General features: G+C 42.4%; 1 protein-coding gene across 2 annotated transcripts in view; it reads right to left on the reverse strand.

Moving 5' to 3' along the window:
* Positions 1–7,281, reverse strand: part of slc36a1 (solute carrier family 36 member 1) — a 42,627-nt gene extending 35,346 nt beyond the window's left edge. Inside the window, exons 1-2 of one of the 2 annotated variants that reach the window (XM_083651581.1) lie at positions 7,159–7,275; positions 5,301–5,414 (exon numbers count right to left, since the gene is read on the reverse strand). The gene's annotated coding sequence lies outside the window, so the exon portion shown is untranslated. Of the gene's footprint in view, positions 1–5,300; positions 5,415–7,158 lie in introns of both variants that reach the window. The other variant, XM_083651582.1, reaches the window with a different exon arrangement.
* Positions 7,282–19,713: the final 12,432 nt, after the last annotated feature.

The following is a 19,713-nucleotide window of genomic DNA, read 5'->3' on the forward strand; positions in this document are numbered from 1 at the left end:
AGATTGCTCTGGCAATATATTGCGATATATTGAATATTGCGATATTTCGATATATTGCGATTTCTTACTTTTTCAACTGCAAATGATGTCCCCAAAGGAAAACTTTGTCAACATCTGGTTTATATAAGAACAATTTTTCAGTCTGTACATCTGACTTCAACCATTTTATTGCAGCAAGATTGTCAAGTAGACAGACCAACAACTTTCCTAAAGTCATGTCATAGTTGCATGCACCTGACAAACTGAACTGTTTGTTACAGTCTACTTACAGTCCACCTTAACTGGATGTGTGTGTGGACTACTGTACTTATGTAGTTTTTGCAGATCTCGTCTTAAAAAATCCAACGGTTGACTGCCGTTGACGAGATATCTCGTCTTTATTTTTATTTATTTTTTTTTGACGGTGGGACGTGGATCTAACCCTTTTACATCTCCTATATAAATATTGGAGCCACCGAACGTGTACAACCCATTCCACCGACCCACTAAGTGGCGACAGTGCTCTCCAGACTATTGAAATCCGAGCCAAAACTGCAGGGAAAAGCTTGAGGAAGCCATTCTCATACTGTAGGCGAAAACGCTTTCGCGCTGGAGCACAACTGTGGCGCACAACGGTGGGGGGTTCCAAAAATAGACTGGGTGGAACACACTTTGAAACACGCAGCATAAAGCCCAGAATCGCAAAAGATTCATCAAAGCTCTCAACCGAAACCCCAAGAAACGAGCGAGCCCCATCCAGACTCGCCCAGCGGCCGCCAGCAGACAGGAGCAGCAGCAGCAGAAACGAGCTTGTGACACGCCCGCTGCAGCCAAGAAGAACACACACGGAGGGAGGAGTTTGAAGGAGAGGGGGGTTTCCTGCTGTTATGGAGGAAATTACTGTTCAAAACTATTGTTTAGATGTCTGACGTCTTACTGATGCCAAAAATGAATGGTTAAAGTGACTGTTCTATCGAATTTCACAAAAAGCCGTTTATCTCAGCTTAAATTTTCAGACGCTGAAACCATGCTGTATTCAACTGCTAATGCTTACATAACTACTAACTCTACAAACTAACTCTTTTAGACAGAGAAAGCACACATTCTATTAGTTCTTTTGAGATATTTTGTGTTCACAAAATCCTAACAGAAAAGAATCCTCGGCTCTTGAAAGATGAGCCAGAATCCTCAAAAAAAAACTTGGCAGAAGCTAACTACAGTATTGAAAAAACGGCTGGCAGTGAATGTGTTAAATGACACCGGCTTTTCCTGCTCCATGTAACTGCCTCCCTTGCCCCCCGCCTTGGAGGAGCCACCGCTACTTCCTGGTGAGCGAAAGCCCTTGGCCGGGCTGGTGACCACCCGGGCCGGGTCGGCGACCAGCAACTCGGTCCGCCAGTGTGGCTCGCGCGTCTTGCGGCTAACGGCACGCTAGCAGGTTGTGGGAGCCACGGCTCAAATCGCCGGTTAAGTTTAGGCAAACAAACAAAACATCTTACTAACAAAAGACAGTTACCGAGTGCTCACTGGTCGGCCCCGGGTGAATGTGAGCATTGTGAGGTGCTCTTGAAGTACAAAAATTGATCCAGAGGAAAAAGGAGCAGCCTTCTTCAGGCACTAAACTCACACAGAGTCAAGGGTTTAAAGCTAAAAAGCCTTTATTTGCTAGGGATAAGTTAAAAAATCAACACCGCCGACCGGTTTCGACCTCGCAGGCTCTTCTTCAGGGCGTGCCCGAGGTCGAAACCGGTCTGCGGTGTTGATTTTTTAACTTCGATATGCCCTAGCAAATAAATGCTTTTTAGCTTTAAACCCTTGACTCTGTGTGAGTTTAGTGCCCGAAGAAAGCTGCAGCTTTTTCCTCTGAAACAAACAACTTGGTTGGGTTTAGGCAATAAAAGCAACTTGGTTGGGGTTAGGGTTAGGGTTTGGTTCGGGAATCGAACCAGGGAACGGCATGGGTCACGGGTCCACCAGTCCGACCGCAGCATTAATCTACTTAAACCTCAGACTGTCACTATGACGTGTAGAACTCTCTCGCTCAACTCTGGTGACAGCCTGGCCTGTTGGAGGGTCTTTGAGCAAGGCACTGACTGAACCCCAGCCTGCTGCTTAGGTTGTTTCACATAAGAGCATCAGCTAAAAGCCTTGCCTACAGTCAAACTGTAAGAAATGTTGCAATGATTTAAGTTACTAGTCGATCTACTTGTTATAATGCAGCCGTTTCATCTTGGATTGAAATGCTGCTGCTGTGAAACTGTATTGTTTGTATCACAGGAGAGAACAGGAAGCACATTCATTCATAACCACACTTTCAAACTAAAAGAGCCTAAGCTTTGAAAGCTACTGTACAAGTCCTCCTTGATGCATTGAGCCTTGTACATTACATATATAGTAGCTCAATGTTGCAAAGTAAAATGATCCTCCTAGTATTGTAGTATAGATTTTTTTTTTAATCGAGTACATTGGGGCAGGGCGAGCAGGTGCCACAGGGTTTCAAGTAGGGATGCACGATATATCGGCAATCATATCGGTATCGGCCAGTATCGGCCGATTTTTTAACATATCGGTCATATCGGTATCGGTCAGATGTTGCAATGTTAATATCGGTTATCATTATCAGCCAAATTCTTCACATTGATATGAAATAATGCAGTAAATCTATGATTTATGGGCTTTTCCAAAGGCTTTGCAAATAAAGAAATGCATAACTTTTTCAAATTCAGTGTTAACATGTGTTTTTCAGTATGTACAAAATGTGATGATCATAAAAATGTGGTTTTATACAGATCATATCGACATCGGTAAATATCGGTTATCGGCCATAACAGCAATGTTAATATCGGTTATCGGCATCGGCCAAAATTTTCATATCGGTGCATCCCTAGTTTCAAGTCATCTAAATGATGAAATACTCAAAATGTTGTTTTTTGATAAAGTGTGGAAGCTTTCACAATATTCCATGACACAGGATGACTTGGTTAAGTAAGTACCATGAAAACACAGTGTGGTGTACACACACAACTCAGGTTTACTTTACAGTAGGGCTGCAGAATACTGCCAAAAGAGGGGGGGGGGGTACTGAGTGTGAGGTGAATTGCAATATACTGCTTTTTTGTACTTGTTTTTCAGTGCGTAAAAAATGTATTCCAAACAGGCAAATGAGATGTGAAGGTTAAAGATATTCTCATTCTCTGAATATGACTTTCTCTGCCGAGCAGCTTGATGCGTACTTCAGGCTTTCTGCACAGCACAAGATGAAGGAAGTCAATTAAAAAACACTTTTCCTTAAAAAAATAAAATAATAATCTACGATTTGATACGAACAGCAAAGGTCACTAATGGAATATCGTGGATTTAATTAAGCATGCATCCCTACTTTCCAGGGCTGAGTTGAAACAGGCTTACTAAATGACTTTGCTGTAAGTACCGGTAGCCTATAGTTCTTCAGAGTGCACTCAGCAGGATCTTGGAGCAAATATTGGTGGGTTTGGTCAGATTTGCCAAGTGTTTCTTAATTCACTATTGGCGCAAAACCATTTCTATATTTTGCTCACTGAACAGAATACTTTTTCTTTTCTACACTTTTGGGAAAAACCAGATAAGACAGAAGGAAAGCAGAATGAAATAGTAACCTTGACGTGCACAGCAGATAAGACAGAATGAAAGCAGGATGAAATAGTAACCTTGACGTGCACAGCAGATAAGACAGAATGAAAGCAGGATGAAATAGTAACCTTGACAGTCAGCAGGTTGCATATCAATATTGAATGTCAAGATATTTGGTTTAAGACGTCGCTGCTTGACAAATGACCCCTGATGCTTTCTCTGAATGTTTACTGGTGATAAGACAAATTTGCAAAAAATATATAATAATAATAATCTGCTCTCCCCAAAATTTCAATAAACCTTTATGGCATATTATTACAATACAACAATACTGGTGTTGACAGTGTTGACAGTAATAGAAGTTTTTTTTGTTTTTTTTACCTTTATTTATCCAGGTTAGCCTCATTGAGATTAAGAATCTCTTTTTCAAGAGGGACCTGGCCAAGAAAAAGATGCCAAATCATTCAAAACAATAAGCATTTTGCTTTTAGGAGCATCGTGCCAGCGTGCGGCGCTGTTCCAAAACGTGTCGTGTGTCGTTGCCTGGGAAACGCACATCCCATAATACAACTGTTCGGATCGCATCCCATAATAGTATGATGATACTTTGGATGCCATTGCGAAAATAGATATGAACAGGTTAGCTAAAAGTTTAGCGTCGCCAGCGAGGGGCCCCATTGTTGCGGTCGGGGTACGTTTTGAAATCCCTTCAGGCCTGAACATTTTTCTAGGGGAAACACTGTAAATAATTTAATTAATCCCATTCAGTGTTTCCCCTACAATTGTACAGGCCTGGATTTTTTTGTTATTTTTTGTTAACAAATTTCAATACAAACTTTTATGGCATATTACCATACAACAAAACCTATATTGGTGTTGACAGTATTAATATATATAAGAGCACTAAATAACGCCAAATATTCATTCATTCAAATCAATAAGCATTTGCTTTTGGGAGCCTGTGTGAGTTTTCATCCCTGTAATGTTTTGCAATAAGTTACTCAGCTTATTTATTCAGCAATAAATGCACTTTATTAAGTCATTCTCTCCTTGTGATCACTTTGTTTTAAGTCTTGAATATACCGTGGAACTAACATTTGAAAGTAAATATAAATTGCAGCCTGCCTGCTGCGCCATCTGACCGAAGCTGACTGCGCCAATATGCCGTCCCGCCACGGGATGGTCGATTTAGGTTTTGTTTTTGCTGGGTACCACCAGGCCTGAACAAAATCCTAGGGGAAACACTGTCATTGAACCGAATGGTAATGTTGGGTGTGATGTCAAACAAAACAGAAATATTCAATTCAAATCATATTGCGACCATGCTTCATTTTATGTTCAGTAAATTTGCTTGCCATCGGCAATTTAGAGAGCAGAAATGTGTCACTTTATTGAAGTATCTCATCAAGATATAATTCCACTGAAAGACGATAAAGGATCATATTGGATCATTGCCTAGCCCTACTCGTGATGCTGTGAGGTGTTTTGTATCCATCTAACAGCGTAGTTTATGTTAGGTGTGCAGTGGGAAAAGGACTTAGATCTCTGTACCAGTGCAATACGAGTCCACACTATAAAGCTACGTGCGTGAGGAAGCGTCAGGGCACATCTAACCTTTGCTCATGTAGAGTTTTATAGATTTAAAAGACAGTCAGCTAGATGTCCAGATGGGCCCACTCTCATATCTCAGCCCTGCTCTGCTGTAGGATTACCTGATGCAGCTGTCTGCCAGCTACTTGCCCGTTGCTTGTATGCTAGACCAGAGGTTTTCAAAGTGGGGGGCAGGCCTCGCCAGGGAGGGTCCAGACAGTTTCAGGAGAGGCTCACTGAATGGAAGTCAAAAATATTACATTAGTTATCAAATCACATAGAATAGCCAAAATGTGTGTGATTTGGTTAAAGAGATAGTTCAGAGATACAGTAGTTTTGGAGGTTTCGTAAAATGCTTATAAAAAATAGTTTTACTGGTTCAAACCAAACGGTACAGATATATTTAGAAACAGGAGAGATCGCATAACATTTCACCCGGGCCAAAACGTAAAAGAAATGCAGATTTGAAGAAAATGTTTTTTCTGTGTTTTTTTTTTTTTTAGTTTTGGTCTGAGTGAAATGTTCTATGGTCTCTCCCGATTATAGCGTTAGCTGAACATTTGGTTTGAACCAGTAAAACTCTTTTTATAAGCATTTTACGAAATGTGTATGGGAAAAAAATGGCGGATGAAAATCTCTGGCACAGTGCTGAAGCAGGAAGTAGGCGGTCACTTTGCCTCTCTATGAGAACGAGCGAGTACATAGCGTGGACGCAAAAAAATCTTACTGGTACAAATTGAGTGTTTATTTGCCAGTATCACTGTATTATTTTATAGTTCTACTAAACTGCCCCAGAAAAGAACAAAATATCCCAAACAATTAGATCGGGGTGGGTGAGCAAACATGTCTTACCTATATGGACGCTTACATAATAACACCCTACCGTAGGGCTGGGCGATATGGACCAAAAATCATATCTCAGTATGTTTAGGCTGAATGGTGATACACAATATATATCTCGGTATTTTACACGAAATGGGCTAAATATTCAGTTGTAAGTCAAAGCCACATGTGAGACGTCACAAACACTTTGTTTGATTGTTCAATAAAACTGATTTGTTTTTATAAATATAAACATCAGTAATGACTAAGTGGGTAAAGGGGAAATAATAGAGCAGCTAGAACAGTCAGGTAAGTTCAGAAAATGACATCACTTTACTGTAATACAGCCTTTAAAACCAGGAAAAGACAACACGTATTACGCCATATCACCATATTACAACAATATCAAAAATCTAAGATGAATAGACAATATCTAGTCTCATATCACAATATCAATATAACATCAATATATTGCCCATCCATAATACCCACTTTACATAATACCAACATAAAATGATGACATTGTGTTTCGCTGGCTGTAACACGGCTACACTTCTATCACACACAGTCAATTCACAGTGCAGTGAGTGATCAAAAGCAGGATGTCAGCATCAGGGCAGAGATCGATCGTGGTTAATGATCACAGAGCAGACAGTGCAGACCAACCTGATAAACGAGATAATCGCATCATTTTAAACCAGTATCTGTCTCCTCTCCTCACCGACCACTGTCTGTGACACAGCATACAACAAGAGCAAACACCTCTGATGCGATCTGAGCAGCACACTGTGGCATCAAAGACTCTTATCATCAATCTGGGTTGTTAAAAAGGCCTTTAAATAGGGCTGTCTGTGTAGAAACTGTTCCCACTTTCAGATCGACTCGGAGGAAGACAGAGAGGCGAAGGAAAGAAATTAGCTTAAATGAGCTAACTTAGCTATCAGTAAACAAATTAGCTAGCGTTATATACATTAGCGTGGCAACATAACATTATAAGCGTTAATTTCGCTGCATTTCGGCGAATATATTGCATTTCTAGCCTATAGCTTGGCTATCTATTGTGCCATGAAACTCGTTAGCTTAGCTGTGTTGTTGCTAGCTTTGTGTGTGTATGTGTAAACAAGCAGCAGAGTGGGGCACATGATCACACGGACATACCTTGAAGATCCTCTCCTGTGCCCTCTGCTCTGATGGCTTCAGCGCAGGCTAAACAGATGAGTTTTCATATTATCTGGGTGGACAGTGGCTCTGATTCAATGCAAACGGGACTGGACCACCACATCCACGGACTGGACTCTGCTGACGGAGCGGAGGCGCTCTGATCACGTGACTCGTGTCAGCTGATTCGCCGCAGCCACACTGCCCCGGTGCCAACTTGCCATGGAAACGCGAGTCTGTCTGCAAACCTTGCAAATTTAGACAAATATACTTTATAGACTTGATGCTGCTAACACTTCGTATCGGCAAAAGTTCATACATTTTAGCTCTCTTGAGTGCTAGCCGTTGAGTCTGCATTTTACTTGGAAAAGAAAGCGCGTGGTTTGGGAATCGGTTTAGCCAGAGAGTGCAAGGTTTTCATAAACACCCCAGATGTAGGGTTACTCTGTCTCGCCTACGCAGTTTGTAGTCTATTTCATCTCTCGTCCTCGTGTCATTTGTTCAAATAAACGAAATAAAACAAAACGCAGTGTTGTCAAATTCGTTAGTAGGGAAAATGGACCGCTCTTGGCGAGCCCCACAACCGTGATAATCTAGCACATCTCCCCAGCAGGCCCTCGGCTGCATCAAGCTACCCAGAATACAGTATAGGACCGGAAATTCAATGATTTCCCTTTCAATACAAAAGCAAGATCTAGCTTATTTTTTTGACTTTAACACATTCTTCATTTCCACTTGAGCAGTTATAACGTTGCAGATATCGCCACAAACTTTATTCTTTAATTTCACTTTGGGAGTATCTGTATCAGTCAAGCGTTGTGGTAGACAAGGGTTTTATTTTTGCGTGTTCTTACCGGAAGCTTTATTTATCATTATTATGGCTTGACGAGACCATTCAAAAGACCAGTGACTGTCGCAGCTGAAGTCAAGTAGAGAGATAGAGAGGAAAAAGTCCACACAGCTCTGCTACATCACTTTAAAACATGCCTGTAAGTTCTTACGAGTGATATTATTTCATACTTAGCTAATTATGTGGTTGACGTTAGCAGGCTGCTAACATAAACGTTAACGTTAGCTGTAATTAACTGATCAAGCTAACTTCATAGCTAACTTGCTTTCACGTTAAGTCAATGCTAACGTTAGCATCACTTTTAACTCAATATCTTCAATTGAGGATTCGTTAGAATCAGTTAACATATTTCGTCTCTGGACTTGATTGATAAATCGAACAACAGCTAAGTATGTTAGCTAGCAGTGAGTTAATCATAACGTTAACATATCACAGTAAGAGGTTATCTTACTGTAAGCTACTCCATGCCTGATATTTGACAAACTTACATCACACAATCTTAACGTTAGGGTTGTTGTAATTATGTGTTTATTATAACATTATGTATGTGACTAGTGTGTGATGTAACGTTTGGTTCCAACATTGTGTCACACACAGTCACATAACCGTGACTGTCACAGGATGTTGGACTAGCTCACCTGTAAAAACAGATAAATGCCATTCTTAAAATGAATAAACAACACCTGTTTGATACTCCCAGTCCCTGGAGTGCACATAAAAAAATATTTAGGTTATGTGGTCAGGTGAACATGTTTTTTATTATTATGCATAATAAAAATATACATACAATTAAATAATTCCAATATGAATACATCAATATATAATATAAAAGGATAAAATTACACACAAGTGTTTTTGCAAATAAACGATTCCCTTTTTATTTAATATTTAACGATAAATGATGTCATCTCAAATGTATGTCACATGATGTGGTCTGAGTTTCCAGTAAGATAATAGCATGTGATTCAATTTGTCCAACAGAAGCACGAATTTGAGGTGGCCATGACATGTGAGGGCTGTTCAGGAGCCGTGGCCCGAGTCCTTAGCAAGATTGAAGGTGAGTGGGACAGGTCCTCACAGTCCACAGTGGGACAGTCACAGGTCCTCACAGTCCATGGTGGGACAGGTCCTCACAGTCCATGGTCCTCCCCCAGGACAGGACAGAGGATATTCCATCCAACTGAAGCTTTTTGGGTCCACTCTTCATTCCAACATCGATCCAGTATGCCAAACAAGGCTTACTCACTAGGGCTATACTGATAGAATATTTGTTTGCAGCTATTGACCTTTTATATGGGATGTTAGCTAGTAATATCATCCGCCTCTGAAGAGCGAGAGGTTTTTCCCTGACCACAGCTACAGAAAAACACTGTCAAACCTGCAAAACCTGCAATGAAGGCGCTCTTAAGTAGCTGCTAAGCCTAAAATAATGTCATTAGTCTGGTTTTCAGTGTTGGGCTCCCCCAGACAAAGCTTGGAAAAAGGTGCCCCCCTCGCTCAATTCCTGGATGCCTATGGGATCATGATAATGCTATTTGATCCCATAAGCACCTAACAATTGTGCCAAGATAGCCTGATATTGCCGTTTGCATACTAAACCAAATACATAAAAAAAGTTCTGTCTGAAGGCACTTATTACTTTATGTATTATTTATTCTATGTGATCTCCTTTTTTCTCCTCTCGCGGCCCGGTACCAAATGCATTGCGGCCCGGTACCGGTCCGCTGCCCAGTGGTTGGGGACCACTGTTCTATAGCATTAATCTGTGATGTTTAATGCATTCCAGGAGTTATTTTGTGATAAAGTAAGTTTTTCCCTGAACCTCCCTCGATCAGTGCCTTTAGTGCTGCCACTGGAAATAAACCAGCTGCCTCTGTGTTTGCTGTCAGATTTGACGTTTGACATCGACCTGCCCAAGAAGCGCGTGTGGATCGAGTCTGACCGAGACGTGGACTTTCTCACCGAGAAGCTGAAGAAGACGGGCAAGGAGGTCAAGCACATCAGCTCCAAGTGAAAGTAGAAGGAGTCTGCCTCTGCTCCTCCACAACAGGTGACTGAACGGTAGGGCTCTGCCGATTCACTTATCTCCCGATTCGATACTATCACGATACTTGGGTGCTGATTCGATATATATTGCGATTCTTAAGTATTGCGATTCTACGATTATTGCGATTCGATATTACGATTTATTGAGATTTTTGTTTCTTTTTTTCTTTTCTTTTTTCAGTTTGTTTGCTTTTTTACACTAGATTAGAACATGGGAAAAGTTGAATCATACACTTCTAGAGACTGTATTATATCATGAGTAGGGCTGGGCGATAATAGTTAAAAACAGGGGAAGCCCAATTTGGGCCAAGTCCAATTATACAATGAGATGCACCCACTTTAACCCTGAAGTGTAATTATTACTCAGACTAACTAATAAAGTAATAAAACCACTAGTAAACCAGTAGGCGGCGCCTGGCCTGCTGTTCAGTGAGTGGCCTGACTGCGGGCACCCAATTTTTTTTTTTTTTTTTTTTTTTGCGATTATCGATTCTGGAATAAAAGATCGCGATACTTAGGTGAATCGATTTTTTTCTCCCACCCCTACTGAATGGGCCTGGGTCTGTTTACTCCTCCCATGGACCGCATAGATGTATTCTATGTGGCCAATATGAAAACATTTCAGTAGCGACACCATGACTTTGGTGCTAAAACAGTATTCGGCTTGCAGCGAATTCTACCAAATTAGATTTCAACAATCGTCTGTATTCGATTACGCTGAGATGCAAACGAGACAGACTCAGGAATGATTCAATGACTACGTACGTACGTGGACTGCGATATTCCGATATTAGCCCAATTAATACAATACTCTGAATAAGACACTGCCATGTAAACGGCACGTTCTGATTACTTTAACCGGAATAAGGTCATAGTTGAATTGAGACGTGTAGTATTCCAAACTGAATCGCATTATTCAAGTACATTGTAGACGTGTATGCATGCACCAGAGCATGTGAGCGGAGCGGAGCGGGGGGATTTTGGCTTGAGCGGCGAGCGGGGACCAGAGCGGTACCGGAGCGAAAGTTGGAGCGGCACCGATCACCCGTTCAGTACCGCTCCAGTTTCGATCACAACATGTTCGAACCAGAATGCATCTGTGCGTGGCCATGTGCCACACCCACTATTTTCTTGCCAGCTGCTGCGAGACGAGAAGGAAGAGAAACGAACATGCAGCCGACTATGCTGAGCTCATGTTATTTGTAGTGAGCAATGCCCATTGCCCAGGCGTTTAAACGCAAATTAAAACACCCTGGCCTTTTGATCTTTTTTATTCTTTTGAGCGGAGCGGTGAGTGCGAGCGGGTGAAATCTGTATGGAGCGGGGAGCGGTCTGGAGCGGAGCGGCCGTGAGCGCTGGAGCGGGTGGAAAGAGCCGCTCCGGGAGCGAGGAGTGGTAATTATCACCGCTCCACTCCGCTCACATGCTCTGGCATGCACCTTAATCCCACTATCACTAGGGGTGGGGGGAAAATCGATTCTTAGATGCATTGCGATGCGGACGTGGATGATTATGAATCGATTCACAAATGTCAACAATCGATTGTTACATTATTTACATTTTCTGGCAAACGGAAGGTCAGATTGCGATGTCTCTAAAGGACTACGGTATATGTATTTTTCCACCCTGAATCTAACGCCACCACCCATGAGTCTCTATGAGTTACGGTTGCGGAGATACGTCCACTCGGCATGCAGTAGAGTAGTGTCAAGCCGTTCGTCGGCTAGCGTTAGCACTTTTGCTTATTATCAAGTGTTGAACTTAGCTCCGGTGGAATCCAGCCTGTTATTTTGTGTCCTGTCGCATCATCAAGGTTGCACTTCTGGCACCATGTTTATATGATGGATGTCCAGTCAGGTGATATGTTTTCACTCGTTCTTTATTGCAACTTAACGTCCTCGCGTCACCAGGCTCTTAACGTCAGTAAAGCTTGTGCTTCTTCTTCTGTACTCTCCGCTTTTACTGTAGCTTTGCTGCATGCTTGGAACCCTGACTCCCACCTGGTGGCTAACTCTTGTAACAGAGGGCAGTATTTGTATTAATAAAAGATAATGGAAGTGCATGCATTTGTTTATTTTAATTATGGATCATAATACAATGCAATTCCAAATGCACTTTATTTTAAAAGTAGCCACACAGTGAGAAAAAAGAAAGTGAGAAAAAATGTATCATGTATAGTATACGAGGGATCAGCCGAGCAGCATTTTGGTAAACAAACCGCGTCACTGGGTGGCAACGGCAATGGAACCCTATGGAGCCCAAGCGGCGCGAGGCTTGAGTGTCTGACTCTAGCCGGCTAACTCTGTTTACATTTTAAAAACTGCGACAGTTCACACAACTTTAACACGACATGCATATATTATACATCAAGCTCTTGAGCTACTTCTGCTCTCACTCAGAATGTCAAAATAGAAGCGATGTGATGTATAGTTTTTGAGATATTAACGTTTGTTTGGCACAATCGCTGTTGCGTATCGCTGCCTTATGTTCTGCTATTCTGACTTGAAAAGCACGTTTTGTCTGCCCTACATAAACTAGACCACATGGACATTTTTAACATATATACCACATGAGAAGAATTACAGTTGATGAAGGAGTTAATATTATATTTTTTACCGGTGCGGGGATGTGAAAACTGTTTGGTCTCATTAGAATTGGAACAATGAACACAACGTCCACATCTAAAACAAACCAACTAGATGGAGGTGTAGGCTGAAGCATACTGAACCGCTCTGGCTTCAATAGAACGAGATTTTCTGAAGGAAAGAATAGGTGGATTAACACAAATGTCTTTTAAAGTGGGATCACTTTGCAGCACATGCCAATGTTTTCAAATGAAAATCTTCACCTTTGCCATTCTAGGTAAAAAACTCAGTAGAAAAGCATCAACATTCAAAAGAAACAGCAGAATGTTTTTGATGAAGAGGTTGCTCCTTTCTGAGAGCATGAACTGTAGAACGAACTCTTTCACGTATTAGATTTTTTGCTGTCAGGGAGCCGTTTCTGGCCTCCCTTGACGAGGCTAGGGGCGACAGGTGACTCGCACAGCTGGTTTCTCACAGTCCCCGTACGTGGGATCCTTTGTACACTGTCTCTCACAAGCACGTACGCACTTCACACGGCAGGTAGCATCACGTGGCAGTGCAATATATATATATATATATATATATATATATATATATATAATTTTCTTTTCTCCTTTCCCTGTGTCTGAGACTGTTGGGTTTGTTCTTTGTGTTCTGAAAGACATTGAAAAATAAAATATTGGGGGGTGGAGAGAAACTCATATAAACACCTTAATCGAAACGGTCTTATTTAGAATAAGGTCGATAGAGAGATTATTGCAGTCCATGTAAATGTAGTCACTGTCCTGGTACTTCTCAGCACGTGGACTAAATGTCTATTCATGACTTAAAAGCAAACGCATGGCTCTGCCACTCTGCTCTGATACAGACTGGATGGCACATGGCTCTGATGCTCTGCTCTGATACAGACTGGATGGCACATGGCTCTGCCGCTCTGCTCTGATACAGACTGGATGGCACATGGCTCTGATGCTCTGCTCTGATACAGACTGGATGGCACATGGCTCTGCCGCTCTGCTCTGATACAGACTGGATGGCACATGGCTCTGCTGCTCTGCTCTGATACAGACTGGATGGCACATGGCTCTGCCACTCTGCTCTGATACAGACTGGATGGCACATGGCTCTGCTGCTCTGCTCTGATACAGACTGGATGACACATGGCTCTGCTGCTCTGCTCTGATACAGACTGGATGACACATGGCTCTGCTGCTCTGCTCTGATACAGACTGGATGACACATGGCTCTGCTGCTCTGCTCTGATACAGACTGGATGGCACATGGCTCTGCCACTCTGCTCTGATACAGACTGGATGGCACATGGCTCTGCCACTCTGCTCTGATACAGACTGGATGGCACATGGCTCTGCTCTGATACAGACTGGATGACACATGGCTCTGCTGCTCTGCTCTGATACAGACTGGATGACACATGGCTAATACACATTGAGGCCGTAGATTAGCATTCAAAAGAAACAGCAGAATGCTACGCTCTATTTTGACCATTTTCAGCGCTTTACTTTTCCGCCAAACAGCCGTCTCATTCGGCACTACTTTGTCTCCCAACCGTACAACTGCCGTATTCCTCCGCTAACTTCAACTTCAACTTTATTGATATCCAGAAGGAAATTTGGTTTGCAGCAGGCATATGGACATAATAGTACAAAAACGTCAACGTCAGCAGACATCAGGTGACACAGAGAAACTGGGCTCTATCTTCCGACAGGCGCTATCCCCTAAGAGGTTGCTCCTTTCTGAGAGCATGAACTGTAGAACTCTTTCAGAATTTCAATGAGCACTAACTCACTTATTAGATGTTTTGCTGTCAGCGACCCGGTACTGGCCTACCTTGACGAGGCTATGGGCGACAGATGGCATCCCACATTGCTGTCCTGGTACTTCTCAACACGTGAAAGCAAACACATGGCTCTGCTCGGAGACAGACTGGACGGCACGTGGCTAGTGCACATTGAGGCCCTAGATTAGTTTCAAATAGGAGGGCAGGGCACTGTCTGGAGCCAGTGTTGTGCAAGCTCACACTTCACAACAGCTAGCTCAAAGTTCAGCTCATGCAGATTCAAATGAACTAGTTCACGTTCATAGCTCATATTTTGAACTTTGAGCTAATAGCTCACGGCCCCCAAAAATGAGCAGCTCAGTTCATTTCAAGTTCACTTCTTTTTATCCCATTGTTATCCCCCATTAGTGCTAATTTAATTGATTTATCCTGGTTGCTGCTCCACCCTCTGCCGATCCTGGGGAGAGCCGAAACTGGCTCCATGCTTCCTCCGAGATATGGGCAGTTAGCCAGCCGCTTCTTTTCACCTGACAGGGAAAGCTTCACCGGTAGGACATAGCACGTGGGAGGTTCACGCTATTCCAACCAGTTCCCCTCCCTCCGAACAGGCGCCCTTGACGACCAGAGGAGGAACCACATTAGCAACCAGGATATTGCATGTTTTTGGTGAAGGGGGTTCCTATATGAAGGAAACCCCCGGGAGGCACGGGGAGAACATGCAAACTCCACACACAAAGGCCCTTTTGACGACCCCACCCGGGCGGTGGGCACTCAAGGACATGGAGACGGGCACGCATTCCACTTCTTGTTTACCCAGAGAAAAGGCACGGCACTGAAAACGTAACACGCAATAGCTTTTTAAACACATCTTTATTTTAAAAGATGTATGTAAAATTCCGGGGCTTTTAGCCCAAGCTCCAACAAGAGCAGACATATTTTATCTTGCTCTAAAATAAAAAATATACAATAAAAAATACAATACACAGTACATAGCTTTTTCAACACATAGCCTATTCACCCCCCTCCCAGTCCAGTTAATCACAGGCAGCTGTTTCTATAAATTATAGATCCTATATAGCCTAGATCTATAATTCTTGTATTGTATCGTATATTGATTACCCCACGACCCCAGTTAACATCACTGATGACGCGTCCCAGCGCATGCAGTAGTATGTATACTTGAACCGAAACCCCTGGCTCCCCCTGGCCAGTGACACTTGGGAATAGACTAGGTGACAACCAAGTATAGTTTGGTGACTAGCTGGAGAGACAGTTGACGGTCGGAGAGACGGCATCCGGTACGGGATGGGTTTTAGCACCCCAGCCTGGCTCTCTCATGAGGGAGAAATCCACAAACGCTACGGATCAGCCTCCTGAAAATCTGCGTAAACATCGGCGCGGCCTGGGGTCCTTCAGGCTAGAGCGAGGTGCTCGTCGCAGGTGTATGACGTGCAGCGCACAGGCCTCCTTGAGGCATCCTCCCTGCCCATGGTACGGCATGGTAGGATTGCCTTTTGCCACAGGAGGTTCTGGTGAGACGAAGGAGGTGCCCGGCCTGGAATCACCCCACAGGGCCTTAGACCTCCATGCACCGAAGGTCTCACAATGCTGCGGTGTAGCACTAAACTCTATTGCAGCGGATTGGGCGTGATCAACCCTTCCGTGGGCAACGTTGCAGACAGAGTAGGAAGGCTGATCCGTGAGCGGCTGCTTCTGGGACGCGGGTCGGGGTCTTAAACGGCCTCGGCTGGGTCTACTGGGCGAGGGTGTATGATGTTGACAGACCCGAAACACCCCACGACCCCAGTTAACATCACTGATGACGCGTCCCAGCGCATGCAGTAGTATGTATACTTGAACATTTGGTACTTATGCTATATCTTGTATTGCATCTTGTAATTCCTATAGGCCTAAATTATATTATTATTCTATATTATATAGGGCTGGGTATTGGCAAGGACCTCACGATACGATACGTATCACAATACATGGGTCACGATACGATTGTATCACGATACATTGCGGTACAATACATATTGCGATATATTGCAATACTCTACATAATTGACTGAAAATTAAACAATAGAGCTGAAAATACAACTCGCTGTGTACCATCCAGGTAGTTTAATAATATGTATATCATTTTATATTGATAACTTAATGCACAAATTGAGTCAAAACTACTGAGTGTGGAGTGTGTTACTGAACGCACTGAAATAAAAAGTATTCTTATTGTGTCACTGCACAGACGGTTGTGCAAAAAATCGATATGGCGATATATCACGATATTTTTCTGAAATATTGATACAGTATTGCGGGAAAAAATATCGCGATATATCGCCGTATCGATTTTATTGCACAGCCCTAATATTATAGCCGATCCTCATCTTCTGAACTGGTTTCAGCGCGTGAACTCTCTCAAGACGTAGATTCGTTATTCTCATTCCTTCAGCTACAGTAAATCATATCAACTCTAACTACAGACTTTCTTCTCTCTGTTTGTCTTTTGCAGACAATAATTGCTGAGGATGCAAAGTGAAGTTTTATTGGAGGTTGAAACCCTCATTTACCTGTCATGAAGATGGATGGAGTTAAGCGCACCCCCCAACACACACACGCACACACACACACACACACACACACACACACACACACACACCCTTCCTTGGGATGCCGATCTTGACAGATCTTGACACTCTCATTTATGGATCATCCCATCAATCAAATGGAGGCTTGTTGCAAGACTGGATACCGAGGGAGGCTCCAGCCATTATCCTCTTTTTCTCCCTGGTAAAACAGACAAAATGTCACATTTCTGTGCAGAAATTCTCTAATTTTGTCTGATTTTACAGCATAAAGTGATGAATTTACACCACACAGAAATGAGTACCGTACATTTCTTAGTTTTTCGTAGTCTTGTCAAGAAGGAAAAGGCTATTTCATAGTTTTGTTGTTAGTCTTCCAGCATGGTGGAACATGGCCCTAATAACCATCCTCCAAACGTTCTGCAACATGCCTCCATTCAGCTTGATTCAGAAAGCAGATAGATTATCGCACACGCTCAAAAGTGTTTTCACTCTGAAGTCACTGCCTCCCTCCCGGCATCTTCTCTTTATATTTCTTGAGGTGACAAGTTTGCCATAAATGTAGTATGGATCTTTTTTTTTTTTTACATTTTTGTCAAATAACATATTGAGGACAAAGCAGAATTCCATTTGTGTTTTATTTTTTTATGTTTTTAAATGTAAAATCATGCTGCCTAGAAAGGTGAAAGGAGGAGGAACTTCTTGTACTTTTGAAGATCATGTTTGTAAATGTCTGTGCCATGCTCTTACCTTTTCCAGCTATACATGTTTTCCCTTGATTAAAAAGTCTAGCTAGTGACCTGGACTAGCTGGTTAAAGAATGATGTGCACAAATTAAACCATAATGCACAGGGCTCTTTGCCTAAATGTTGAAGAAATATTAACACAGTTTGATTTGATCATTTGATCATCTAAAAAAATGAAAACAAAACAAGAATATACAATAAACATAATAAGCAAACTCTTATAAACAACATATATTCAATATTACATGTTCGAAAAGGATTAGGAAGAATGAGCACTTATTTAATTCTACCCCTTTCTCACCATCCATAAACTCGTATTAATAGATAATAGATTCATATGATCTCATTAGACCTCTATACTGTACAGTATGAATCGTCCTCATCCTAAGTGAAGGTGTGAAGATCAGCTCCGTCCATCTCTTCCCTTCAGGGACCACTGGAAAAATGCCTTTGTTTACACTACGAAAGTCCACCATCACCACAGCTCATAGGAATCACATTGAGCTTTACTAACTACAGTAGATAAGTTTGTTTTGTCTAAATAAACTTGAAGGCCTCATTGTCATTCTGTCTGCTTTATGTTAGTGGAGGGGAAGGAAACCAAGCTGACGTCGGCTGTTCCAACTGTCTGTCTTGATATGTTGTTTATGCACATGGGAAATAAAGAAAGGATCATCAATGTGTCACAATTGACTTCTTTACTGCTTTATTGACGCTCTAACCAAAATACTCACTAGGGCTAGGCTGATGGAATATTTGTTTGCAGCTAAGGGCCTTTTATATGGGATATTAGCTAGTAATATCATCCACCTCCCAGACCACAGCTGCAGAAAAACTGTCAAACCTGCAATGAAATTGAAGGAGCTCTGTCTTAAGTAGCTGCTAAGCCTAAAATAATGTCATTATTAGTCTGGTTTTCAGTGTTTCAGAGTGTTGGTGTCTAACTGCTGTTGCAGAAGCTTTTCCTTCCATGACAACAATGAATCAAATCAAACTAATTTCAAGTTTCAAGTTGGTTTCCATGCTATGACTTTATCTTGCTCTCCTACCTACAGTGTGTATGAAGTAAATATGGTATAACCCTCCTCAAGCTGTCTTGTCAGACTTCCATGTATATAGTCGACACCAATATGTGCCGACCTTTTAGGATTAGCCCATTGAAAATGTAGCCTTTGTTTTATACCAGGGGGGTTCAAAGAGACGGGGGGCCTCTCCCCAGACGAAGCTTGGAAAAAGGTGCACCCCCCCCCCCTTGCTCCCCCCGGGGCGGCTTTAGCTCAGGAGGTAGAGCGGGTCGGCCAATGACGCAAGGGTTGGCGGTTCGATCCCCGCTCCCTCCCAGCTGCTGTCGTTGTGTCCTTGGGCAAGACACTTAACCCTCCTTGCTCCCGATGGTGTGTAGGCACCCTGCGTGGCAGCCTGCCGCCATCGGTGTATGAATGGGTGAATGTAGACTATCTACTGATTGTAAAGCGCTTTGGATAAAAGCGCTATATAAATGCAGGCCATTTACCATTTTTACCATTTTGCTCATTTCCTGGATGCCTATGGGATCATGATAATGTAATTTCATCCCATAGGCAGGCAGATGCTATTTGCACCCGGGTGTAAATAGATGATGTGCCTATTTACACCCGGGTGTAAATATCCCTTTTGGCTATTTGTACCCGGGTGTAACACCCAAGTCACAGGTCGTTAAATTTATTTTTCAAATTGGGCGGCGGATTCCCCCTATAATTATGTTTCACATAAGGGGAGGGATTTATATATGTTTCTCATAGGATGATTGGAGAATTGGATGTTATCTGGAGGGGAAAATGTAAAGAAAGGGAAGTTTAACATTACTTGGCTTCAATTAAATGGACCTACCGTTCGTCAATTATTTAAAAAAAAGGTGGATAAATAAACTTCAGTCGCTCATATATGAGACTAGGTATGAGACTAG

Source organism: Poromitra crassiceps, assembly GCF_964638095.1.
Source record: "Poromitra crassiceps genome assembly, chromosome: 15".
Lineage (NCBI taxonomy): Eukaryota > Metazoa > Chordata > Actinopteri > Beryciformes > Melamphaidae > Poromitra > Poromitra crassiceps.